The sequence below is a fragment of the Macrotis lagotis genome, chromosome 5 (genome assembly GCF_037893015.1).
Source record: "Macrotis lagotis isolate mMagLag1 chromosome 5, bilby.v1.9.chrom.fasta, whole genome shotgun sequence".
Lineage (NCBI taxonomy): Eukaryota > Metazoa > Chordata > Mammalia > Peramelemorphia > Peramelidae > Macrotis > Macrotis lagotis.
Window position 1 is genome coordinate 8,009,350 of NC_133662.1, and position 27,802 is coordinate 8,037,151.

Consider the following 27,802-nt stretch of genomic DNA (forward strand, 5'->3'; position numbering starts at 1 on the left):
CACTTAATAATTACCTAGCCATGTGGCCTTGGGCAAGCCACTTAACCCCATTGCCTTGAAAAATCTTAAAAAAAAAAAGTTTGAGTAAATTTAAAGAGGGTTTGAAAGTTTGAGGGCATGGTTGACTAGGACAGCCTGGTTATTTTTTTCTTACCCAAAGACCTGAACAAGACTCTTAAGGCCCAGGCTGTTTGTGTCCCATAAAGGAAAATTTCTCTCCCTAAAACTTGATGATATGAAAGAAACAGATCCTCGTAATGCAGGAATTAACCTAAATATTGTCATGAATAAAGGAACAAAGTCAAGGGCAGCCTGAATGAGAGAATGTCTGCAGAGCCTGGGCTATCTTAAAGGATGAACAATGCCCCATGAGTTCCAGTCAACAGATTGGAGCATTGAACTTGTTGTTAAGATCAGAAGGGGGGGGGGAGACAGGAAAACAATCGTCCCCACGGGAACAACAGGGAGAGGTGGGGTGGAGAGAACTGAGGGAGTTTGAGAAAGACATGCTTACTGCAGAGTTACCTACCTGAAGGAAGAGCTTATGACTTGGGGGATCTTTTGCAATGGATTGATTCCTTGAGTCATTGAGTCATTGAATTCATTAAAATATTTATTTGTGGGGGCCGCTAGGTGGGTAGTGGATAAAGCACCAGCCTTGGAGTCAGGAGTACAGGGGTTCAAATCCAGTCTCAGACACTTAATAATTACCTAGCTGTGTGGCCTTGGACAAACCACTTAACCCTATCTGCCTTGCAAAAAAAAACTAAAAAAAAAAATTTATTTGTGGATCTGATGAATATTTTAAGGAATTTTATAACTGAATCAATGATGCACACAATCAATGAAAGAGAAGCCATTAGTTCAAAGATTAAAGTCAAAAGATTTGATTGGGTAATACACACATAATAAATCTAGTCTGCAAAGACAAAACAATACCAATACAAAGGGACAGAAGAAAGGTAAGTCAGAATCAGACCACCTCAGTTGTGAGATGGTGTGCATTATGGGTGAGAACAAGCATTTGATAACACTTGATCCTTATTGTGGTCTAACCTTTGGTCAGTCATAGAATTCCTTGACTGTTCACCTGATTGGACTTTATATGAGTTTTTATTTGTTTGTTATTGGAATATGAATTTTTAAATAAGCTTAGAACAGTCTGTATATTTTCCTAGAAATTTTTGTAAGAATCACTCTGTTTATTGTTCCTATTGAGAATCCTATTCTGAATAAATCTGTTGAATTTAATTGTGCCTCTAATTTCATTCTATAAGTGCACCATTTTGCTTATTATTTTGCTTGGGTTTGTACTTAAGGGCTGGAAGCTGTTGCATTGTTCCATATGACATGATTTTAGGTTAAATTTTGAAACATTGTTGCAAGACTTTAGAACAAGTTACCAAGAAGAATTTTTGATATTTTTGATATTTTGATATTAGAAGTGCCTCCAAGCACCGAGGGAAAATACATTAAGAATACCCTTCATGATTCCCTGAATACTTTAGAGGAATGAGAAATATTTATTCAACATCACAAGGACTCAGGGTACTATAAATGACTGAAAAACTGTTAAAAATCTACAAATTCAACACTAGATCCTCACCCCAAATCTATCACTTTTTCTCTCTCTCTCACTCTGTCTCTCTCTCTCTCTCTCTCTCTCTCTCTCTCTCTCTCTCTCTCTCTCAAGAGATATAAATAAGCTCAGGTCTCTCTTCTAGTGTAAGGAATTATCTGAAGATGCTGTGAGATTCCCAGAGAAAATGAGCATCTGGAGATGGAGAACACACGGGATATAAGCCAATGTGAGAACTCCACTTTGTAAGTTGCATATTTTCTCAGGAAAGGAACCTTTTGGATTCTGTATAGGACCTCTCACTAAAATAGTACAGTAGTGGTTATATTATATGCAAGTTTCATGATGTTATGGTTGTCATTACATGAATTCTGGATAATCGATGATGCTCTAACATTTTTCCCATTTAGCAATAGAGTGAAGCAAGTCTGTGTGCTTGCTCCCATGCTTTTTAGTATGATGTTTTCAGTGATGATATCAGATGCCTTTATCCTTGTGGATGAAAACAGAATCAAGATCAGCTACATCACTTGAAGGTAAATTATTTAACTTGAAAAGACTGTAAGGCTTCAAGACTAAATTAGAAAGGGAGTTGGTTACATGACTTTTTGTTCACAAGTGATTGTGCACTCAATGTAGCTTTTGAAACTGAGACACAATAAAGTATGGATCAATTCTCTGCTGCTTGTGCAAATTCTGACCTGATAATTAACAACAAGATAAAGAAAGATTGTCCACCAACCAACACTACAACATCCATACCTGGAAACATCAATTACAACAAATGAAGAAATTTCAAAACTTACTTTGGTAGTCAGTATACTTTTCTGCGGGGGTCCAGCCTCCGCGGGGTCCTTGGAACTTGACAGGAGGGATAGAGTCAGCGAAATGAGTTGAGTCAACAAGTGGGTAAAGGCAGGAGCAGGTTGACTGACTGTCAGCTGCTTAGATTTATTTTTATAGTCTCAGAATCATATGAAACAAGCAAACTAAAATCATTTCCTTGGTTACAAAAGTATACAATTTTCATCATTAATCACATAGTTCATATGGTTACAAGTTTGATCATGTAGTGATTACAAGTGTGATTATCAATCAAGTAATTAATTTTCTTGTCCCTACTCAGACCATGATGACCTCAACCTGCCTGTTGCCTAGTTTGTTGCTGCATAGTAAAGCTATTGATCAAACGGAATTTTCCTTAGAATAATCTTTGATATAATTTGTTTAATGGAATGCTTCTATGTTTTTTGTACCGCATATGTAATGTTTTCAATATGCTCCCTTGACAACCTATAGTGAGGGTAGCTATGTTTGTCCACCTGTCCATTGACTCCTTTAATAACTAATTTTCCTTTCAGCCCTTGTTGGTAGATGCTATGGTTTCTATGGCTTTTTATTCTTTGCCAATAAACTAAGGCTTAGAGTTCACATATGGGTTACCTATACTAACTATTCTCTCACCATCTTTATCATATATTCCTGTGTATAATAAGGGGGGCAAAACTGTTAATTTCCCTGGAATTCTATCTGACCCATCTTGTATCTGGTTTCCCTATCTATATTCTGACATCTCCCTGGAACTCCCAGTGCTGTGTCTTCCAAAGATTTCATAATGTCGAATCCTTTTGTATGCCTCAGGGAGAGGCAGTCCTGTTAAATTTGGACAGAGTTCACATCTGTTTTATTCAAGGAATTTCTCTGAAATCCTTCTTTTATAGTCATTCCACTATTAGGATGAGTAAGTTTTGCCATCAATAATAGACCTATAAATATGGGTATACGTGGAATCCCTATATATATATTGAAGAAGGAAATGTTGTTCCATCAGGCAGTGTGACTGCCCTGAGTCTTCTTGCCGCAACTGTGTCAAACAGCTTAGATACCCTGGCTCCCAACACTTTTCAGGAATGTACACATAGAAAATGATGTATGCATTACCAGAGCTAGTTTACTATTTACCAGATAGTAGCTTATTTAACTATCAGATTTTCAGAAAAATCTGATGGAAAATATAGAAGAGAAAAAATATTAGATTGACTACCAAACTGAAGGTATACAAAGCCATTGTACAGACCTTACTGTTGTATGTCTATGAAATCTAGAAAGAGTCTACCAGCATCACACCAGGTAAAAAAGATTCTGAAGATCATCTGGCAAGCTAAGGTGCCAGACACAGAGTTCTTTCTCAAGCTGAACTTAAAAATAAACATATGCATATGGATGAATGTTGAAAAACTTTTATAATGTATTTTGAAAAATAAAATATCAACTAAAAAATTATAAAACTGGGGCAGCTAGGTGGCTCCATCGATAGAACCCTAGCCCTGGAGTCAGGAGAGCATGAGTTCAAATCTGGTCTCAGACACTTCATTACTTGGTTGTGTGACCTTGGGCAAATCACTTAACCCCATTGCCTTGCAAAAAAAAAAAAAATGAATATAGTGTTCATCAGATTCTGAAGGGCCTTTTTTTTTGTTTTGTTTCTCTTCCTCTGGATGGGGATAGCATTGTCAATAGTTGATCTAATAGGGTTGTCCTAGCTCTCCAAACTATTGAGAGGAGCTGCAACTATCAAGGTTGATCAACTCACAATGTTATTGTTAATGTGTAGAATGTTCTCTTGATTCTGTCCCCTTCATTCAGCATCAGATCCTGTAATTCATTCCATGCTTCTCTAGAGTCCAACCATTTATGGTTTCTTATAGAGTAATAAATAGTATTCCATAATACTCATATACCATAACTTGTTCAACCATTCCCCAGTTGAAGGGCAGACCCTCAATTTCCAATTCTTTGCCACTATAAAAAGAGCTGCTATGAATATTTTTGAACATGTGGTGATTTCCCCATTTTTTATGATTTCATCTGGATATAGGCCTAGAATAAGAATTGCTGGGTCAAAGGGTTTGATCAGTTTTATTGGTCTTTGGGCACAGTTCCTTATTGCTTTCCAGAATGGCTGGATTGGTTCACAACTCCACCAACAATGCATTAGTGTTCCAGTCTTTCCATAACCTCTCCATCATTGATCTTTTTCCCTTTTTTGTCATCTTAGCCAATCTGATAGGTATGAAGTGATACCTCAGAGTTGTTTTAATTTGTATTTCTCTAATAAATAATGATTTGGAGCATTTTTTCATTTGATTTTATTTTAATCTCTTCATTTGAAAACTATTCATATCCTTTGACCATATATCAATTGGGGAATGACTTGTAACCTTATAAATTTGATACAATCCTCAGTATACTTTAGAAATGAGACCTTTATCAGAACTCCTAGATGTAAAGATTGTTTCCTAGCTCTCTGCTTTCCTTTTAAATTTGTCAGTCTTGATTTTATTAGTGCAAAAACTTTTTAATTTAATATAGTCAAAATCATTTTGAAATTTATAATGTACTCTTCTTCTTGCTTGGTCATAAATTTGTCTCCTTTCCATAGATCTGGTAGACAGAGTATTTCTTGGTCTATTAATTTATTTTTGGCATCACATTTTATGCCAGCTAAACAGTTTTATAATTTGTCACATCCTTGGTTCCAGGAAGGTTCCAGAAAAATGAGAAAATGAAGTATTAAATGTTCTTAAAAGAAAAATTATTCTAGTTTCCTGTCTCCATCTTTTATAAATGGAGGCTGAGAGGACAAAGAAGAAGACGTTTTCCTACATGTTCAAAACTATTGACATCTCCCTAGAACTGAACTGCAGTACGAGGGTCTACTAGGATGCTTAATCCCCTACCCCACTTCATACTGAGCAAAAAGGACAGTTTAGATCATTGAGAAGTTGCTACCTAGAAAAAATGGAAATCATATTCTCTGTCTTTGTTTTAAATTATCGCACTGATATGTCTTTTTTTCTGTTCATTTCTTTTAGTTAAAGAAAGAAGTAAGTTTTATCTGTTAATCATCTCTTATATCCTTTGGTCATTGAGAGGAGGGGAAATAAGAAGGTATACACGCACTGACAGTTCCTAAAGTTTATATTTCTCAGTTTCCTTTTCTTCCCCATTATCAGCACATGTATTTCTATGTTATTGACGAAATTTTAAAAAGTAGAAAATTCAATGCTGGCTTTTTTTTTTAAATAATGTAATGGCTTCTTCAAGGAAATCTCCCTTTCCCATTATTTCTGAATCTATTCAGGATTAGATTCAATATGATCTACATTATTTCAAACACTTCTTCCATTAGAAACTTCCATGTCTTAAATATAACTCTTGTTGACAAAGTATTTAAAACTCAAACAGTAAAAAAAAAAGCAGTGTCACATTTTTCTTCTCTTTTCGTTTCTATATTCCTTTGTCTATTTCTTTCTCTAACACACACATACACATATATTCATGCACTTTTACATTGATATTAGTTTAGGGAAAGTGTGGTAATATAAAGAATTATAATCATTCAAAATAATATAAAACTTCTCAGTGTATTTTTAAATTTTAATGGCACTTTAAAGTGCACTAAGATTTTTGGGACACCCTATATAACATATAAACAAATACTGATCATTTGTATTTCAATTCCAAAACCATCTCCTCTGCCCCATTATATCTCTATTTCTTGACACACATACACCCATACTGACTGTGGTCAATATCTCCCTCCCTCCAGGTTACAGTGGGATTGTTCTTGACTCCTCATATGGCTTCCAAGTCACAGAAGGGGAAGCAAGGAAAACTATTCATGGGAATGGTTCAGATACCAGCAACAAGTTTTGGGCAAGCTGATTATTCTGCATACCTGAGGCAATTTTATGGCACTTGTTAGCCAATCATACATTAGCTTCTCATGCAGCACTGTTGTTCTAGTTTATCATAAGCGGAAAGAAACTATATATTTTACCTAACACATACAAGCAAGATCACTGGTCCTCTCATACTAGCAAGAATAGGATGTGGACAATACTTTAAATACAGTATCCATTGCCTCTCTTCTCCATCTCTTTATGTTTTTTTCTTTTCAAAACTCCTCAGATTTCCAAATCACACATGTCGACATTTTAAATGTACTGAGAGAACTTAATGAATGTTAATCAAAGAAATCTTTGGTACAGATAACGCCTATGGAAAAAAAATGACTGGTGAAATTGCAAAGCAAAATAGCAAAATTTCTTTAGATCTTGCCTTTGAACTTGACAAAAGTCAAATTTGATTTAGAATTATTTATATACCTGACATCTTCCCTACTGAGCTGTAAGTTCCATGAGGGCTGAGACTATAACATTTCATTTTGTATTTTGTATCCACAGTCCCCCTACATAATTGGCCCAGTGAAGAGGAAGATTGTGGTATATGTATATCAGACACAATTTGTGAAAGAATAAATGGGTAGAGAGGGGGCGCCGCGGCCCCGCAGTGCGGGAGGCGGCCGGGAAGGGAAGCGGGCGGAGGCCGGGCCGGGCCGGGAACTGTGGCGGCGGCGGCGGGGCCATGGACCGGTTCGTGTGGACCAGCGGCCTCCTGGAGATCCACGAGATGCTGGTGATCCAGCAGCGCGGGGTCGGCATCTACGACGGCGAGGAGAAGATAAAATTTGATGCTGGAGTCCTTCTCCTAAGTACACACCAACTTATCTGGAGAGATCAGAAAAATCATGAATGTTGCATTGCCGTTTCTCTTTCCCAAACTGTATTCATTGAAGAGCAATCAGCTGGTATTGGAAAAAGTACCAAAATAGTGATTCATCTTCACCCAGCTTCTTCCAACAAAGAGCCTGGCCCTTTCCAAAGCAGCAAGAGCTCCTACATCAAACTTTCAAAGAGCATGGCCAGATTGAATTTTATAGGCGTTTATCGGAAGAAATGACTCATAGACGATGGGAGAATGTGCCAGTGTCCCAGCTAATGCAAAGGAAGAGTGGACAAGAGCCAGGAAGACTAAGGGCTGTAGGAATTGTAGGAATTGAAAGGAAACTAGAAGAGAAAAGAAACAGACAAAAACATTTCCGAGGCTTTTGAAGACCTCAGCAAACTCATGGTCAAGGCAAAGGAAATGGTCGAATTATCCAAATCTATAGCAAATAAAATTAAGGATAAACAAGGTGACATCACAGAAGATGAAACTATCAGGTTTAAATCCAATTTACTGAGTATGGGTATAGCTAATCCAGTTACCAGGGAAACACATGGCTCAGGCACACATTACCATATGCAGCTGGCAAAACAACTAGCTGGAATACTCCAGCTACTTTCACCAGAGGATTTAGTAAATGCTTGTAAGATGTTGGAAGCACTGAAATTACCTCTCAGACTCCAAATTTTTGACAGTGGTGTCATGGTTATTGAGCTTCAGGCCCACAATGAGGAGGAAATGCTTGCCTCAGCTTTAGAGACGGTGTCAGAAAAGGGATCTCTCACATCAGAAGAATTTGCCAAACTTGCAAAAGAAAGGTTGCTTCTTGCTGAAAAGATGGGCCATCTTTGCTGAGATGATTCAGTGGAAGGCTTGCGGTTTTATCCAAATTTGTTCATGACCCAGAGTTAAATATTTTGTAATTGTAATATTCTTTAACCTATATCCTTTCATCATGCAATGGCTGAATGACAGACAACTTATGAGATATACCCTTATCCAATTAGAAATTTTGGTAGAATACTGCAATACAGGACAGCTTTTCTAATGTTTTTCCCCTAAGTAGTATGTCCTGGGAAAACTTGATTAGGATTAATATGGAAAGGTACTAAAGGGAAAAAAATCAAAGCTGTCATGAAAATTAAATCATGTTATGTTTATGTTGACCCTTTTGGGGTCAATGTAAAATAAGAGTTTCTAACTGAATCCTTTAGTTCAGCTGCTTTGACAGAAGGGAGTTTAGTTCATGAGAATAAACCTGGGTTAGCTCGGATAATAGTTATATTGATAATGTGACTGAAATGGATTGAATCACAATAGGATTCATGTTCATGTCAAATGTTGACCGTTTGGAGATATCTAAACTATTCCATATCTGTAGTGATAGAAGTGTGACACCATTGGAACATAATGTGATACAGGAGGATGCTGTGTTAAGACATCTCCTCTGAAGGAATTTTAGAAGCAGTTGTAGGCTGTGTCTATTCCAGAAGCCAGATCAGGTATTTTATTTGGCTTACTTATATCAAGACTTGATACAGTAAGTTCTTTAATTTTTTATTAAGTAGTGAATTCATGACTGGCATTTAAAGAATGCACCTATATCATTTACTTTTAAAACACATTGGATTTTGAAATTGAATTAAGAAGTTGTTTAGACATGTTTAGAGGGTGATTTGAAATTTGGAAATTCACCACCCTGGGGATTTTTAAGTCTGCTGTAGAAACCCGTGAACCAAGAACCTGTAGACTTGATTATCTTTCTTCCTTGAAGTGGAAAAAGGAAAAGTTAGAGAACACAACCCCCCCACCACACACACACACCCCTCCACCCTTTCCTCATTTTTAGCAGATTTTCAACAATGAACAATTTTGGTGCACTACTAGCAAGTCATTCTACCATGTTCCATTTTTTACTTTTGTTTGCCCTAATTTACTTAATAACATGCAGAAAAAGCCTGCTTCTTGGTATGGTTGTTCTGTTCAGAAAAATATGAGAGAAATAAAAGTGGGTTATCCTAAGACCAAAAAAATGCTACCACTAATGAAAATAGTTAGACTTCAGTTTTACAATAGTATAATGTATCATATAATGGCATAACTTAAAATTCAGGGCATATGCCTAATGTTAGAATGGGGCTTTCCTGCAGTGGTTAGCCAAGAATATGGAGTAAGAAGGTACATTTTACAGGATGATCAGTATTTGTACTCCAAGAACCAACCTTCAGTGACTATATTTAGTCAACCTAAGAGGAATCCCCAAATTTATACTTGAGTCTCTCTAAGGAACTTATGGGATTTGTAGGGTCCATTTGTGTATCATTGCTAGTAGCCATTCCAGGACCCTTGTGTGAAGATCTCAAGGAATTTCCAACCTCACACTCAGAAAATACCTCCTGCTAGGCTAGCTAGCCACTCTCTTTACATAACTGTCAGTCCCTGGGTATCAGCTTTAGTTATTTAATATCAGTAGAGCATTAACAAAAGTGCTGCCTCTAGAAAACCTTGTTCTAGGTCCTCTTGCTGACCCACTTGGTTCTGCTAACAGTTCACTGATGAGTGAACTCCCTGTTTTGCCTCCATCATCCAAACCCTTTAATTTGTTTCTAGATATCTCTAGTTTTTGGACCTCCAAAGATGCAAAGGATGCTTTTATACATAACGCAGAAAATCTCATTTGTCAATTTTTTAAAATTATAACTGTGTCAACCCTATTCTTACTGTTGAATAGTAAACTGTTTCATAGCTTGTAGCTGTACTAGGCAGTGGTTCAAGCTTTAAGGGTTTAAGAACAGTCACAATAGAGTAATTCAATTTAGCTATTATGTTTACCTTCATATGTCAGCAGCAAAACATGAATGGAATACGAAAAGCTAACTAAGAAGGAAATTGGAAATAGAAGAAGGGAAATGATATATTGACACTATTCTGGAGGCATTATCATATTTTAAAACTCAGTGTTTAGACAATTCAGAAATTTCTTATTTTGCATTATTTTTAAGTGGACATATTCCCACTATTTCTTGATCCAACCTTTATTTTTTATGACTTTGGACTGTCTTATGGGGGCATCATTCAGGTCTTGCTCTTAGTAGGCTTATGTTTAAATAAGAACTTTTGGACTCTGACTCCCACCCAAAATGCTGTCTCAGTGCTTTTCATAATTGATATATTTATTATTTAGTGCTTTCATGACTTACCTCTTAAGACACACATTAAGACACAGACCTGTATCCTTAGCTTTACTACAATGGCACTTCTTGAGCCACTTATTGTAAGACAAAACTTTATACTTGTGTATGTAAAGATCTTTTCAGGGTTAAATTAAATGATTGATATATGATATATATATATATATATATATATATACACATAAATAAATCATCACAATAAAAAAAGAAATGGGTAGATGGATGATATATCTGTGTTTGAATAAGCAAAACATAGTATAAGGAATAGGTAAGTGGCCTTAGTGGAAGTAGACAGATTGCTCTAGCCTATGCCCTGAGAGGGAACTATACAAGATGTATTTGGGATGACTTTATAATTGCATACACTGAAAACATTATTATCTAAGACTCTTCTGCTATATGCATTTACAAGGATCCATCAGGCAAAAATAACATTTTTTATTTGTTTTCATCCTATAAATGAATGCATTTCTCTGTTTTCTTTCCAAGTCAGATCAACTTAATTAATATTACTTTGGCATAACTAATTGCATGTTATTGATATCATATTACTGTGCTCACTCTGAGAATGAAATAGGACATATATCTGATAGATGTTGCTATACAAGAATGGATAATAGGATTCCCAATGGGAATAAATAATATATGAAAGGAAATTAAAAAGGGGGGGAGGAAGAGTAAGGGAGGGGAGAATGGAGGGAGGAGAAGAGAGAAGGTACTAGCATAGTCATGATGGAGAAAGCACAGAGAGTGGAGCACAGAGGAATGACATGGAGCCTGGAGATGAATGACATGGCTGGCCAAGATAATTTCCTTAAAATGGAGTTTCTGGGAAGAACAAGACAATCAGAGGAAGAGCCTCTAGGGGTTACACTGTGCTTTTCAAAAACCATTTTAATCACTCTGGACTAAGTATTCACAAGCCATTTATAACATTGGCAAAGCAAAAATCCTTTTGATTTTCATAAATTAAAAGTCAAGCCTGGGAAAGCAAAACCACAGCAAAGGCTGTTTGATTACCAGGTTTCAATTACTGCTATTATGGAGGGATGGGTGTTTTTGAGAGTTCATTTCTGAAATTTCCTTCCACCTACCACCCTGAAACCATATCACTAGAAACATTTATTTCCTCAATGATTTATTTTTTTTGTTTGTATTTTAGTGGGACCTGCAGAACTCAAAAGTAAGGTTGATTTCTTAATTATGCTACATCTTGATCTTCTATCATTTCTTAGAGTGCAGATGAGTCCCCTGGAAGGCTTTCTTAGCCCTGGCTGCTCCCTAATCCAACTATGTGAAACTGGCAGCTCCTATTTTTCTCTATTCATTCAATAGTTCATTCAATACATAACTAATTCAGGGTCTAAATTTTTGTGACAAAACTTTACCATTCTACCATTTTCATTTCCCAAAAGATTTGTGAAAACTGTATGTGTGTGTTCATCTCTGTTTGGTTTCTCTCCTGGCTTACAGTCAGTTCTTCTAACTCTAACATCAATCAGACTTTCAAATGTATGCCCAGAGGACATCTGACAAATCCCCTCTATATTATACATTCCCTTCTTGAGTTTAGAGACCCTGAAAAACCTCTTAAATCAATATGAAAAATCATAATCCTAGCAAAGTTGCCATTATAATGTTCTAAATGATAGGCAAATATTAAAAGATTTTTCCAAATTAAATAAAACCCCGGTTCACTTGCCCTGGAGGAATTCTTTGGTCCTCTCAATCATTCTGCTCCATCCTCTAGGAGCCACAACTTTTGTTACCACCAATCAAGGTGGTTTGGGGACAAGGGTAACTTAAAGAAAAAGAGAAAGGAATAGGCAAAGCCCTAGGGACAGAACAGATGTGGCATTGGAGGGAAAGAAAAAAGCCATATAAATGGAATACAATCTTACCTGTCTTTTGAAGGATTTCAGTACCCCACAGAGGGATGAAGAAGGGAGTGGCTCTTTCTCTGCATACCAGTCATCTTTACCAGGTTAAAACAGACCTGGAATAGTTACCCTCAGGAGGCTTCTGGCACTTACTAGTTTGGAAGTAACTGCTGTGTCTGCAGTGGGCCTGAGGGGTGGCAGAGGAAAGGAATTAGAACTCATTCTGTATCTATTTATTTTATTTGCACTAGAAGATTATTCCTGGGAAATGTGCTTTATATAATGCAAACCCTAATGAATTTGGGATTTTTTTTCCTTGTTTGTATTTTCCAGTGCATTTCACAGCACCTTTGATAGATTCCAAATATTTATCAACTCTTGGGCCCTTTATGGGAAAGTTCCTGGTGAAGTCCTCTCCTTGAGTTGACAATTGCCCTGCGATCGAGACTCAGACTGGGAATGCAGGTTTTAGAAAGAAGATAGAGATTTATTAAAAAGAAGTTACAACACTTTAAGAAAGTGATTTTTTTTAGGGGCTGCTAGGTAGCACAGTGGATGGAGCACTGGCCCTGGAGTCAGGAGTACTGGGTTCAAATCCCATCTCAGACACTTTATAATTACCTACCTGTGTGGCCTTGGGCAAGCCACTTAACCCTGTTTGCCTTGCAAAAACCTTAAAAAAAAGAAGAAAAGTCAGGAAAGATTGAGTGAGATGGTAATAAAAACAAATATTTTAAAAACAGAGAGGGAATAAGTAAGAAAAAAGGGGTAAAATACATAAAAGGAAGAAAAAAATATGAAAATGGAGACAACAAAGTTTCAATTAAGAAACTAGATGTCCCAGTTTTTAATTCTATTATACCACCAGGTGGACCAGGTGCCAGACACTGTGCTCAGTACCAGAGTTGCAAAAAGGCATAAAACAATCTTTGCTTTTGAGGAGTTCACAAACTAATGGGATAGACAACACTTCGAAAGAAGTTAAAAAGATAGAGAGGTTTGAAGAGGAAGTTAACCAGAGCTGAATGAAGTCCTGTTACCTGGGTAGAAAATGATCTAGGGAAGTGAGAGTTTCAGAGCTGATTTCACCTTGCAGAATGTTGAGTTTCTGGGACTCATGAAGCCTGGGAAAGCAGTTGAGTGATAAGGTGATTCTCTGCCTGCCCTCCTTACAGGGTGGAGGATCTAAAAGAATCTCTCCAATCCACCCAAGAGGAGTTTAGTGAAGTAGTATTTTAGATTACAGAAGCTCAAAAACTCAGACCCAGGGAAAGGAATTGCCCATTAGTGTTTGTAGGAATACTCAAGACCAAGAGGACCTCCTGAACTAGCTAGTACCAAAATGTGATTCCCCTTCCCAGTCACCACAACCAAAAGGCTCAGTTCAGGTTGTAGAGAAAGAAGGAATGCAGTCCCCTTCCTAATTTCAACCATGGAGCTATTAGAGGAATAAACACTCTGCTATGACCACAAAAGGGAATTTAGGTTGCAAGTTAGATCTTAGAGCATCAAGTGTGGGGTTAGAAAGACTGGAGTTCAAATTTGACCTACTTACTAGCTGTGTGACCTTAGACAAGTCACTTAAACCTATTTGCCTCTTTTCCTCATCTGTTAAAAAATGAACTGGAGAAAGAAATGGCAAACCATTCCAATATCTTTGCCAAGAATACTCTAAATGGGTTCACAGAGTCAAACTGAAAAAGAGACTGAAATGATCACCAAGCATAAAGTAGGGAGCTATGGAGAAAGCTCAGGTATTATTTAACCTTTCTTTTTCCTATTGAGGAGCATGACTTCTCCCTTCCTTGTCTATTATCCAGTATCCTGGTTAAACAATAGTTTTGGGGAAAGTAATAATGTAAAATAGACAATCAAATGGTACAGTAAATAAAGTGCTTGTCCTGGAATCAGGAAGACTCATCTTCATGAGTTTAAATCTTATCTTACTAGCTATGTGACCCTGGGCAAATTATTTAACCCTGCTTGCCTCAGTTTCCTCATCTGTAAAGTGGAAAAAGAAATCACAAACCATTCCAATATCTTTGCCAAGAAAATCCCAAAAAAATCCCAAATTCCCAATATGACTGAAATAAGTCAACACCATCCACAAAAGAAATATTCAGATATTCATTTTGGAGACAATAGCTTATAAACAATATGTGAAGACTTTGAAAAGCGAGAAAGATGAAATGGAAGAAAGAAAGGAAGGAACTTGACTGAGATTTTATTAAGTGTTCTTTGGTTCCAAATGTCCCTCCTGACTTTCAAGTTTCTCCCATTGACAATGTTAGGTCCCAAGTGACAGGACAGGACAGAAGGGGTCAGGACCAGTAGAATGAGCTAAATTGACTTTTAGGAATTTGCAAAGTTCTTTTAATAACACTCAGCTTCTCCCAGAAATAAAGGCTTATCCTTTTAATACCAATATTCTTCAATGCATACTATATGACTCTGCATCATAGAACACTGAGATATCTGAAGAACTAAAAGTTTGAAATACCCAAAGAACAAAGGAAAGGAACATGGTAGGCATGAATAAATTATAATATATAATAATATAATAAACACTCAAATAAAGATTTGTGATTTCATCAATATGAGCATTTCCTCCAAGAAAATACATCCATATCTGCCCATCCTGTACAAACAATAGTCCTTGACTATCTATTTGTTTACCACTCAATATTCTATGACTCTTCCTCATATCTATTATTCTACAAGTCTACCTAATTTTTTTTATGTCATGAGGATACCAATTTAGCCTGTCCTAAAAAAATCTTAGTATAGTTTTAAGCTTTAAGCAGATAAAAATAATACTAAAAGTTTTGTAACATACTATGTAGTATACAAGCCCTCTATTGGCTATGTCTTGCTCTCACTATGCAAATAGTCCATTTTTTGTGAAATATCTCAATGATGGCATCTTTTACTTCAGATCTCCAACATAGGTTCCTATTCATAATGTATTATACTGTTATTTTGATCATGCATCTCTCCATTGTTCTAGGTATGAATTCATTAGAAACCAAGGTATTCTATGTCTTGCAGCCATATAACAACACTGGTAAAATACTGGTATTATAAAAGTAGTTGGTGCACCACCATCCCTAACATCCAACAAATTGTATACCAATCAATAAACATTTATTACAACTAATGATTGTGCTAATTACTGAGTATATAAAGGTAAAAATTAAACTGTCCCTGCCTCCAAGGAATTTATATTCTATTAGAAGGAAAAACATTTACATAAATAAGTATATACAAAGTGAATGGGAGGGGGGGTGAGGTAGATGGGAGGAATAGGAAACCATTATATAAAAGGTTTCACTTGAACAGTTTTTAACAGAAATGGGGCTAGAAGTACATCGCAGAGACAGAGGACAACTAGTGCAAAGGCATGGAGGAATCAAAAAGACCTGAGTCCAAATGCAAGCTCAGACACTTACTAGGTATGTAATACTAGGTAGGTCACCTAACCTCTCTCATTCTCAGTTTTCTCATCTGTAAAGAGGAGAAAATAATAGTATCTACCTTACAGGGTTGTTGTGAGCATTAAATGAGATACTATTTATAAAATGCCTTGTGAACCCTAAAGACTCATATAAATGCTAGATGATGATTATGGTGATGATTATGATGTTTACAGGTGAAATATCCTAACAGGAATAGCAAAAAAGTCAATGATCTGAACAACAGGCAAGAGTTTTTGAGTGGTTAGGGCTCTCATCCAGGAAAACTACAATGTTCCAGAGTTTGTTAAAATCAGTACAATCTGGAACACTTACTTCACCATATGTAGGGAATATCTCTGTGAAATATACTTTATGTTGGATTTCCTCCACAATAGTGGCAACCACTATTTTTCCCCCTCTCTTATTATTAATGATCACACGATCATCAAACAAGATCATCCTTGTTATTTCTTTCAAGAACTCTTGATTAATTTTAATATATGCATTGGACTGTGTTTGTTGAAGTAAGGTATTTAAGATGGCTGATCACATTAAATGCTTTTGTATAGTAATTAAATGAGTATAATGAGATCTTGAATTCTCTATATTCTTCAGTTAAATCTATGATAATTAATATGTCTGATTTTGGAACTTCACTTTTGAAATTGTATCAAATCTCTTCTCAATTAATGAGCATACTGTTAAGGTTCCTTAATATATTAAAGGTTTGTTCTCCTAAAAAATTTTTACAGAGGGAAAACAGTCATATAAGTCAGAAGTTGTTATTTTCAGGCATTTTTTGTAGGATAGATCTGGGATGGTGATATTAGGAAACAAGTGTGATGGCTCCACTGTACTGGGTGGTGAAAAAAAGTTTGCTATAAAAATCTTTGTACATTATTTCCCTTATTTGTTCATAATCCTATAGTTACACAAGCCTTGGTCAGAATCTCCCCCATAGAGAGGACACTGTGTCTGGGACCCTTCTGATTGGGACTGTGAAAGGGATGACTGAATTTGGGGTTCCCCAGCCTGAGGTTTCAATGGTCAGAATTGTTTGACTGATTGGTAAAACTTTCCATCTCTCTTTGTTTATCTTCAGTTATGTTTCCTATCTCTTTCATTATCTTAATTGCAATTGTTATACTTCAAATTCTCTTAGGAATCATTAGATATGGCCACCAGATCAACTTTAGACATGCAAGACTATAATGATCCTGATGATCACCCTTACCAACTCTGCCATAGAAGCTGAGAAAAGGGAAAGGTGGGAAAGGAAAATTAGTTCTATTAGACCAGACACTAGGCTATGCTGTGGGTTACATATAAACCTGAAGACAGCCATGATAAGAGTCATCTAGGTGATGATACTAGAGATAACCCATGTGAAAAGTGCCTGTTTACTGCTTTATACATGAGTTATTGCTTGTTTTTTTTACTTTGATGTTATGTCCTTTTGACTGTTTCTATTATATTTATTCTATAGCAATGTCTGTTGATTGCTTTGCATACATACAATTGCTTATAGTTAAGTTGTAATTCATATATAGGCCTGTTGATAGCATTTTTGCTACATATAGTATGATTTCTTTTGATTAGCAAGTACGTTATAAAACTTGTATAAATTCCTGGCAGAAGGGCATCTGGGTGGCACAGCAATAGAATACCTGGACTGAAATCAGGAATACTCATCTTCAGAAGTTTAAAAACTTTAGATATACAATAAATATGTATGAACTTCCAAAATAAGTATGTTATATATTGCATTTAATTAAGCATGTTGAAGTATCTTCCCAAATGATGCTCTAAGACCATGTCTACTGCATATACTATTTACATGCATTTGTTTTATTTCATTTTCAAAGGTACCACAAGTTGGTTAACAAGGATACAAGGGAGAAAAAAAAATCAACCTTGTTTTCAAGGGTTTAGTCTCACTTTTATACTCAACTTATCTTTGCAAGAGACTGTAAAGTTTCGGCTCAGGGAGAAATATAACCTGAGTCCTAACGCCCACTGCTATAAGACTCTCTCCCAACAAATGGAGATCAATGCCCCAAACCTGTGTGAGGAGTGAGGCATAGTTGGTTAAAACAAGTAAAAAGAAAGCAACAGACTCTTGAATCTCTTCTATTTCTTGTCCAAAGAAATTCTCTTCAGGCTTTGAGCTCCAAAACTTCAGGAGGGTCTGGCTTCCAGTTTCAAGAGAGAAAATGGAGGATTTAAGATTGCTGAAGAAGACTCTGAGAAGAAGCCAACATGAGAGGAGCTAACATTCTCCATCAGGCCCCTGCCCTAGCTTGCTCCATTAGAAACTTAGAAGAATTTCCCCTTTGGGTGAGATCTACAACTCTCTTGGTTGAGCACAGTTTTCATACTCCCTTTGGAAGAGATCCTTCACTTTCTAATATATGGTGTATAATCTCCAATATTTACTTTCTCTAGCTCCTGTTTTGCTATCCACTTGGATTAAAGAGTTTCTTTTCTATTTTTCATGTACATTCATTGTAGAATTGGTATTTGGTAAGAAGGGAGTCTAGCCTTGGATATAAAGTTTGAGCCCCCCTTTCCCCATTAAGAAAGAAGGATCAAGGGGCACCTAGGTAGCACAGAGGATAGAGCTCCAACCCTGGAGTCAGGAGGACCTGAGTTCAAATGTGATCTCAGACACTTCATAATTACCTAGCTGTGTGACCTTGGGCAAGTCATTCAACCCTATTACCTTGCAAGAAAAGAATGATCAAAAATTTAACTTGAACCTGAAAACCACATCTTCTAAACTAATAATATTTAAGGGAGAAAATTTTAACTTAGAAGAAAGCAACTTCTCAGTCTGGCCTCAATGTCTTGCTTTCTCTCCTGGCAGGAAATAAGTTAATAAATTCTCTCTTAGAGAAGTGTATGTGTGGGGGGGGGGGGGAGATATACTACATGAACACTGACCCACATTATTGTTGAATCTACAGAGACTTGGAAACTGCAGTAATTAACAAAGATTTTTTTTCCTTTGGAAAATCTTTCTGTCAATGATTACAATTACTTGTCATCAAGGGCAGTAGGAAGGGTCAGAGACAACAGTGAGTAAAGCAAGTGAGATAAGAAAAATGGAGACAGAAATGAGATTTAGCTAAAATGCCTTTCAGAAATGTATTCCTTTTTGAGGTATTAAAGAAGAAAGTCTTTAAAATCTCTGATCTGGGCTAAAAACCTACCCTTTTCAGATTCCCTGGTCGGAGAAGACCATGAACTAATATTGTGTATGGCCCAGAGCAGTATCATTTTTGCAAGGAATACTTCCTCCCCAACAGCACTGCACTGCAACCGATACTGAAGGCTCTGTGTTTACTGAAGGTTCCATTTTTTTATTTTCATTAATGAACAGCACATCAATGAAAACTGCATTTTCTTTCTGCCCAACAGTCCCTCACTGATCTGAGTTTGTCTTGGGTATTTGTGAAGAAACCATGAGTAAATTATTTCTTTTTCTTTCTTTATTATAATAATCCTTTGTGTCAAGAGGACCTTTCCATATCATGTCAGTATCAATACTGAGAGCTCAGGTTTACTAAGTGTTTCATTTCCAATGTTCTTCTATGAAAAGCATAATAATGGGGACTATCTTCTAACAGAAAGTACTTGTTTCTCTGCTTTGTTTTGTTCTTTGTTTTTTAACTCTTTCTCACATAGCCATTGGCAAGTCATTTCTTTGACTTTATCTACACTGATATTTTCACATTATAAAAAGGACTTTTCTCTGCCATGCCTGTTCCTATTTCCAGGCAATACAGGGGCTTCAGATTCAATTTTTCTTGCTTTCTCAAGACACAGACTTTCCCTAATTCTTAATGAGTCTCTGGACAATAGAAATCCTTCTATTAATGTAAAGAAGAAAGGTCAATGGAATTTCCCTGTGGCAATGGTAATAATAATTTATCAATAACTAACAAGGATGTTCTGAAATAACAGAAGAAAGGGAAAGGCAGAATAAAACTTGGACAAATTACTAACCTCTTTAGTCCTCAGTTTCCTCCTCCATAAAATGAAGGGGTTGTACTAGACAGATTCTGGGATCCCTTCTATCTCTAGACCTATTAACCTGATGAGTAAGGATGAAAGAAATGAAAAAGGTTTACCTGTGATGAGCTATTAATGCTATCCTCAAAAATGTCAACCTTTTTTCATAAATACAGAGAATCAAACAACTTCTATCCTAAATTGTACCCAAGGCATTTCAGTTTCACTGATCTGAAAGAGATTTTAAAACAATCTTTTGGCCCAGGGCTGAATCATCCCAACTTACTCTGCTCTATAATTAAACCAAAGAGTTTGACATTAGTGGGAATTCCATTTCTGATGTTCTTTTATGGAAAGTGTATCAGTGGAAACTGATATCTGTCAGATAATCTCTCATGGACTTCATTTATTTGACTCTACTTTAGGGAAGTTATTCCTTTTCTTTATTTTTTCCAGTGTCCTTACAATGCAATTTCTGTTTAGCAGGTGATATGGAAGTGTGAGACTCAGTTTCTTTGGCTTCCTCCCTTGCTTAACCTTTCCTTAACTAACTGTGGAGTTTTTGAAAAATGGAAAATCTGCTAATTGACAAAAGAGAGAAAACTAATGAATACCTACCCTGGAAATGATTTGCTGACTTTTCCAACCAAGAATAATATTCTAAAATAATGGGAAAGGAAGGAAGGACTAGAAGGGAATGTATGAGAGAAATGGAGGCAGAAGCAAGATGTTTTCAGGATTAAGATCTCAGTAATGCTCTTGAGAAAGTTCCTGTTTCTCAATGAATATAGAAAGAAAAGATAGAAGCTTCTAACCTTGGCTTTAACCTGCCCTTTTCAGATTCACTAAACTAGTTGGGTTCTGTAACAACCCTACTACCTAGAGCTACATTTTTTTTAACAAGTATGCTTAATTCACCACCACCATGAATTGCAGCTGATACAGAAGGCTTGGGAGTTACTGAGAATCTTTTTTTAGAATATTGTTCTATAGGAAACATATGAGTGGGAACTGTATCCTCTTGAAAAATAATCTCTCATAAATTTTTCTGCTTTTTTTGTTAGCTCTACCCCTAGGAACTATTAGTAAATTTTTTCCTTGTGTTTCTTTATGCTGATGTTTTTGCAGAAGCTTTCTCTGCCCTGCCTATCCCATTTCCAAAGGAAAATTCTAATAACTTATAAAGAAATGTAACCACAAGGTGGCACCATTGAGCAAGGCAAATTGAGTTGCAAATCCCGGGCTCCCAAGAACTCAAACACCTCTTTTCCAGAAGGCATAGCTTTCTTCCTCAGTAACTCATAATCCATATTTTTGTAGGACTGTAGTTTACTCCCCACCTTGCTTTCAAGTCTATCATACCTTTCCTTTTTTTTTTAGGATTTTGCAAGGCAAATGGGTTAAATGGCTTGCCCAAGGCCACACAGCTAGGTAACCATTAAGTGTCTGAGCCCATACCTTTCTACCCAGAACTGTATATCATTATCACTATCACTATCATCCACCACTGTTGAGTCCCTTTCCAGACTCCCTTATCTTTCCCTAGGAGAGCATTGAAGGGGAGGGAGACAAGTTCTCCCTTTGTCCACCAAGGTCTCCAAGATAGATTTCCATTTATTACCAAAATATAAGTGCTTAAATATCCTCCCCAGTCCCCGATCCACTCCCACTCCTGTGGCACTTAGTAAAATGAGGCTCAAGGACACCAGGTGATGAAGGTTCACAGCACTCCCACACATAACAGTCCCTAACAAACCATTATCACTATTGTCGTCATCATCATCATCATCATCATCATAGATAAGTTAATTTCCCACTCAGTGTTGTAGGAGTTCCAGTTCCAAAGGAAAATACATATTCTTTTGTTTCAGGTCAGTCATTTGGTGAAGATCAAAATAAGGGTTTCAAAAAAAAAAGTAAATTTCCTCCTGGTAGTAATTATATGTCTTATCAAAAATCAAGAAACTAAGAAGGATATTCTAAAATAATAGAAAGGGTGAAAGGGAGACTAAAAAAAAATGAATGAATGAATGAAAGTAATGGAGACAAGAATGTAATTTAGCCATAACAAAATCTTAAGTCCCTCAAGAATTTCAATCCATTTTATCAAAAAAAATGAAAAGAAAAGAAAGTAATGCCCATATCTTCTACTAGACTAAGAAGAATCTGGAACAGGGTTAAATTATCATAGGAGGGGAAGTTTAAACCTCAACTCCCTACACTATAGCTGATACAAGTTGATCTTGGAGTTATGGGAGGTACTATTTTCTGATGTTCTTCACTGGAAAACATTTTAGATGGAAATGTGTTTTCTTTCAGCCAGACTTCATTGATCTCTAGGAACTTTTTGCTTTGTTTTCATTTTTAGCTATTCTCCATGGAATACCTCAGGTAAGTTATTTCCTTCTCTTTTCTACTCTGGTGTCATTTTTGTTTGTTTGTTTGTTTCCTACAGCAATCAGGATGACCTTTCTCCACTGTGCCTATTCCTATTTCCAAGCAAGAAATTAACTTGAGGCTCAGTTTCTTTCTTGCCTATTTCGAATCTTGCCCAAAATATTGCTGAGTTTATAAAAAGTGGTAACTTCATTTTTCAAGAAATAATCCAGCAAAACTCCCTGAGATCCTAAAAACAGAGGGAAAAATAGAAATTGAAGGAATCCATTGATCATCTCCTGAAAGAGATTCCCCCCCCCAAAAAAAAAACTCCCAGGAAATGTTAAAACCAAATTCCAGAATTCCCAAGTCAAAGAGAAAATACTACAAGCAGATAAAAAAGAAACAATTCAAGAACTCAAAGTTCAGTTTCTCTCACTTTCCAATACTCATGAGGTATTACATACAATTACTGCAAATTCTCTGGAGGGATAAATGGAAACTCCACTGATTAGCATAAAGAGGAAAGAAACAATAAATATATATGATTCTGTGTATATATATTTATACAAATTATGTACACATACATATATGTGTGTGATATGTGTGTTTGTATACTTGTGTATATATAATTATACTTAAACATAATTTTTTCTGTATCCCCTGGTAGTGATTATGATGGTTTTTTTCAACAATTCAAAAAGGATGTTCTGAAATAAGAAAATAGGAGCTAGGCAGGAGCTAGCTAAATACAAAAGAGGTGAGAGGAATAAGAGGCTGAGATAAGTTGTTATATTTTGTTTTCCAAAAGACCCTTCCACAAAAACCCTAAAGCTGGGATCCAAAGCTGAAGTTTAAAGGAAGGTAAGTTTCACCTAAAAATGTTCTGAGAGCTGAAGTTTTTCCAACTGTAGAAATTCAAAATCTAGTATGTAGATCCTTTTGGATCCCTAAAAGTGGTCCAGCAAAAACTAGCTAACCTTTTTCAGGGATGTTGTAATGAAATTTCTTCAATTGTACAATGGGTGGTTATATAAAATGACTTCACAAATCTCTTCAGATTTTATAAGTTCCCAGAAGAAGATATCAGTTTTAGTTCTCTTTTCTGGGTCAGCACCACTGAATCACTTGGTTGATATCTTTCTTAACCATGTCTGATGCTTGCTTGTATCCGTTGAGTTCTTTGCTTTTCACACAATATCCTTTGGCCACCTATAGTAAAATGAGCTAGTTTTTTTTTTCAATTTCCCCATCAGCAAGAAAGGGGTTTTGGAACATTATTGTTGATCTTCCTCTGATAGAATGACTCTGAAGTTTTTGAGATCCCCTTCAGCTTCTACTACTGGGGTCATTACTGAATACAAGAAACATTGTGGCCACTGGTATTTGGGGGGTCACCAATTAAAGCTAGAATTTTGGGGTAACAGAGAAATCAAGAGTCACTGAAAGGATGAATGAATTTGCATGCTCTCTGGGATGTTAAAATTGCTCAGGATTTTATTATGAAATATATCAAGGTAAACTTAAAAAACTTTCCTCCCAAAGGGTCAGTAAGCACTTTGAGACAGGGGAGTACTAAAAGGCTAGGCTCAGTTGCTTGGTAGACAGAGACTAAGATAGAGAAAGGGAGAAAGAGGTAGGGCTAAACACAGTCAGAAAGCTGACTGTGCCAGAGAGAGGACTGGTCCAGGGCAGAGGTCCAGCCCAGGTTTCATAGCCTTGTCCCTTATTTGGTCACTGAAGGCAAAAGGGAAAAATTCCTCTTCCTTACCTGACCAAAACCAGGTACAAGGTTGAAGACTGGGGGGGGGGGGGGGGGGGGGGGGTTGGAAATGAAGAGACCAGATACAAATTTTACATTAAATGAAACAATAGGAGTCAATTTAGAGGTCAAAAGCAAAGATCCTTCCAGACCCTTAACAAGATTCTTAGATTTTAACAATATTAAAGATTGCAGAATTTGTTTCTGATTAGAATTTTTCTGCATTTATAATTCTCTGCATCAATATCCCCTCATTTCTCAGCCATTCTAAATTCAGCCATTATCTAGAAAGTTCTTAGGTAACTATAGAACTCTAGAGCTTAGCATGAAACCTGACATGTGTTTTCCAGGATTTTGAAATCCTCCCAAAGAGGAAATTCCTTCCCCAGTGCAGAAGGTCACATTCTCTGTGGCTATCCTGGAGAATTACCTGGAGTCAAAGTCAGTTTGTGTCACTCTGAGGGCAGTTCTCTATCCAGGATTCTCCACTGTCTCAACATAAAATTAAAAAAGCATTACCAAAAAGCAATCCCTGGTGATATTTTTAAAAGAGAAATAATGTTTGTCCTTCATTTTCAAAGAAGACTATGACATCAGGGAGGTGATGCCATGACAAGCACATGAATTGGATTTGAGTGAGGTGGTGCTGTGCTAAGTCATCAGTCTCACTTTCTCCTCCAGAGGCATCTAGGTCCTCTGGCCAGATATGAATCAGGACAACTAGAGATGGCCAGTAGAGGCAATCAGAGTTAGGTGACTTATCCAAGAGTTAGGTGACTTGCCCAAGGTCACACAGCTAGTAAGTGTCAGAGGCTAGATTCAAACTCCCATTCTCCTGATTCCAAGGGCAGTGCTCTACCCACTGTGCCATCTACCTTAAAAAAAGAGGAATAAAGAAACGGGAAATGGAGATAGCACAATTTAAGACTGAATGAAGCACTCCTATGATTTTTTCTTTCTCTGTAAGGCACTCAGACTAAGCAAGAGTGAAGCCACTCTACCTAAAGTCAAAGAACAATAATGGGTGATGATTACCACATTTTCCCATACACCTTAATTTTGGAGGTCAAAATTGGAAGAAACTTTATTACATAAAGTTATTAAACTCGTTTTATTCATCATGAAATTCAAGGAATTTAGGGGCTCAAAATCAGAAGAAACTTTAATAAAGTTATTGAACTCAAATTTTATTCATCGTGAAATCAAGGAACTGCTGCTCGTAGCTTTCAGACAAGTTGGGCAAGTCTGGTGCACATATGCACATATACTTAGTCCATTCTGTTTCATGAACCTGAAGCACCAATCGTGCCCTTCTTTGAAATCAGTCACTTCTTTTTCATCAGCAATTCTTCTTACCTCTTGCTGAACCATCTTTGTGGACAGGAATTCCAATGGCCCTTTGCTCTTCAATCCAGCTCTTCAATTCCCTCTCTAAATCAGGCCATTTTGCCCCTCATGGCCTTCTTCTGCCATGGCGTTTTCAATAGAGTTTCTTCTTCCAGGCTCGGTTTCCTCAGTTGGAGGAGAATCAAACTTAGGTTCAGCAGCATGATTTCCATTCATTTTATAAACTGGATCCCTTTGAAATTGAATTCAGAACTATATGAAAATCTTTTCTGAGACATTTCTAGGCAGAATGTGGCAAAAATGAACCTAATATACCAGTAACAAATGCGGAACAATGAGCACAAAGACAAGCATGAACAGTGGAAAATGCAATTAAAAAAAAAACTACAACCATTGTGTAAGATGCTTCCAGTTCTTAGACCCCAAATTTTTTCAAAAAAGGATGTCTTATACATGGTAAAATATGGTAATCCTCCTTCCTGATCTTGTCAACTGTAGCATTCTACTTCCATGTTCATGATCAAAGAAAAATCTTTTATCTGACCATAATTTGTTATCATTCTACTACCCTGCAACTCTAAACCCTACTTACTAAGATCTCTACCTCTATGATCTCCAGTTCAACTTTATAGCCTTCTTTTCTCCCCAGTTCCTTTTAGCCAATCATCAATCTTACTCTGCCAAATCTTAGCCTTGTATCACTCCCATCATCTGTTATATTTTCTCCTATTCACTGGCTGCTGAATGAAACTGGAGAAAAATAACAAGCCATGCTGATTGGGTCCATTAAAAATCTAAGTAACCCAATCAAAATTCCCAAAAATTACTTTAGTGAGTTAGAAAAAATTATAAGTAAATTCATATGAAGAAATAAAACGTCAAGAATTTCCAGGGGTTCAATGAAAAAAAGTGCAAACGAAAGTGGCTTAGCCCTACCAGATCTAAAATTATATTATAAAGCATCAGTCATCAAAACTGTCTGGTATTAGCTAAGAAACAGAGTTGTGGATCAGTGGAATAGACTAGTGCAATAGCAAGAAATGATTATAGTAATCTGCTGTTTGATAAACCCAAAGAGTCCAGCTATTGGGATAAAAACTCTCATTGATAAAAACTACTAGGAAAATTGGAAGCTAGTATGGAAGAAACTTGGATTAGACCAACACCTCACTCTCTATACCAAGATAAGAACAAAATGGATATAGGATTTAGACATGAAAAACAATATCATAAGCAAACTAGAAGATCAAGAAATAGTATACCTATAAAATCTATGGAAAGGGAAGCAGTTTATGACCAAGGAAGAGATGGAAAATATCATTAGAAACAAACTAGATAGTTTTGATTACATTAAATTAAAAAGCTTTTAAACAAAAAAAAATCACTGTAGCCAATATCAAAAGAAATGTAGTACATTGGGAAGCAATTTTTACAACTAATATTTCTGACAAAAGACTCATTTCTAAAATATACAGAGAATTCAGTCAAATTTTCAAAAAAACAAATCATTCCCCAATTGACAAATGGTCAAAGGAAATGCAAAGGCAATTTACAGATGAGGAAATCAAAGCAATCCATAATCATATGAAAATTGCTCTAAATCATTACTTATTAGAGAAATACAAATTAAAGTATCTCTGAGGTACTACCTCACACCTCTCAGATTGGCCAAAATGACCAGAAAGGACAATGATAAATGTTGGAAGGGATATGGGAAATCTGGGACACTAATGCATTATTGGTGGAGCTGTGAATTCATCCAACCTTTCTGGAGAGCAATTTGGAATTACACCCAAAGGGCAACAGAAATGTGGCAATACGACTAATGGGTAGAAATTAAGTAAATGCCCTTCAATTTGGAATGGCTTAACAAACTGTGGCAGATGTATGTCATGGAACACTATTGTTCTATTAGAAATGAGGAGGGATGGGAATTCAAGGAAGCCTAGAAGGATTTGCAAGAACTGATGCTGAGCAAAATGAGCAGAAACAGAAAAACATTGTACACCCTAACAACAACATGAGGGTGATGATCAATCTTGATGGACTTGCTCATTCCATCAGTGCACCAATCAGGGACAATTTTAGACTATCTGCAATGGAGAATACCATCTGTATCCAGAGAAAGAATTGTGGAGTTTGAACAAAGACCAAAGACTATTACCTTCAATTTAGGGGGAAAAAAAACTCTTATCTTATTATATAATTTTGCTGTCTTTTATACTTTATTTTTCTTCCTTAAGGATATGACTTCTCTCTCATCACATTCAACTTAGATCAATGTATACATTGTGAAGACTAACAGACTGCCTTCTGTGGGGGTGGGGGGGTGGGAGGAGGGAAGCAAGAATAGGAGGAAAATTGTAAAACTCAAAATAAATCTTTCTTTAAAAAAAAATCTAAGTAACAATCTCATCTGGGTCTTCAATTTGCAAGGAAATACTTTTACATATTCCTTATCAATTTACTTCTATTCAATATAGTGACTTTTCCAAACTTTTTCATTTTCTCTCAAAACTCCCATCATTTTCCCTTCCCTTCACCCTCTCAGCCGAGAACTTCATTTCATATTTCACTAGCAAGTGAAATAATAAACAAGGCCATTCACCAAGAGTACCCTCTTGTTC

General features: G+C 36.5%; 1 protein-coding gene and 1 pseudogene across 4 annotated transcripts in view; one reads left to right on the plus strand and one right to left on the minus strand.

Annotated features, from left to right (window-relative positions):
* LOC141523442 (butyrophilin subfamily 3 member A3-like) overlaps nucleotides 1-2,644 on the minus strand; it is a 64,297-nt gene extending 61,653 nt beyond the window's left edge. For all 4 annotated transcript variants that reach the window (XM_074236622.1, XM_074236621.1, XM_074236620.1 and 1 more), the window contains exon 1: nucleotides 2,386-2,644. The gene's annotated coding sequence lies outside the window, so the exon portion shown is untranslated. The remainder of the gene's footprint in view (nucleotides 1-2,385) is intronic.
* A 4,365-nt stretch (nucleotides 2,645-7,009) lies between these two features.
* LOC141489599 (vacuolar protein-sorting-associated protein 36 pseudogene) lies at nucleotides 7,010-8,137 on the plus strand (annotated as a pseudogene).
* The last annotated feature ends 19,665 nt before the right edge of the window (nucleotides 8,138-27,802 follow it).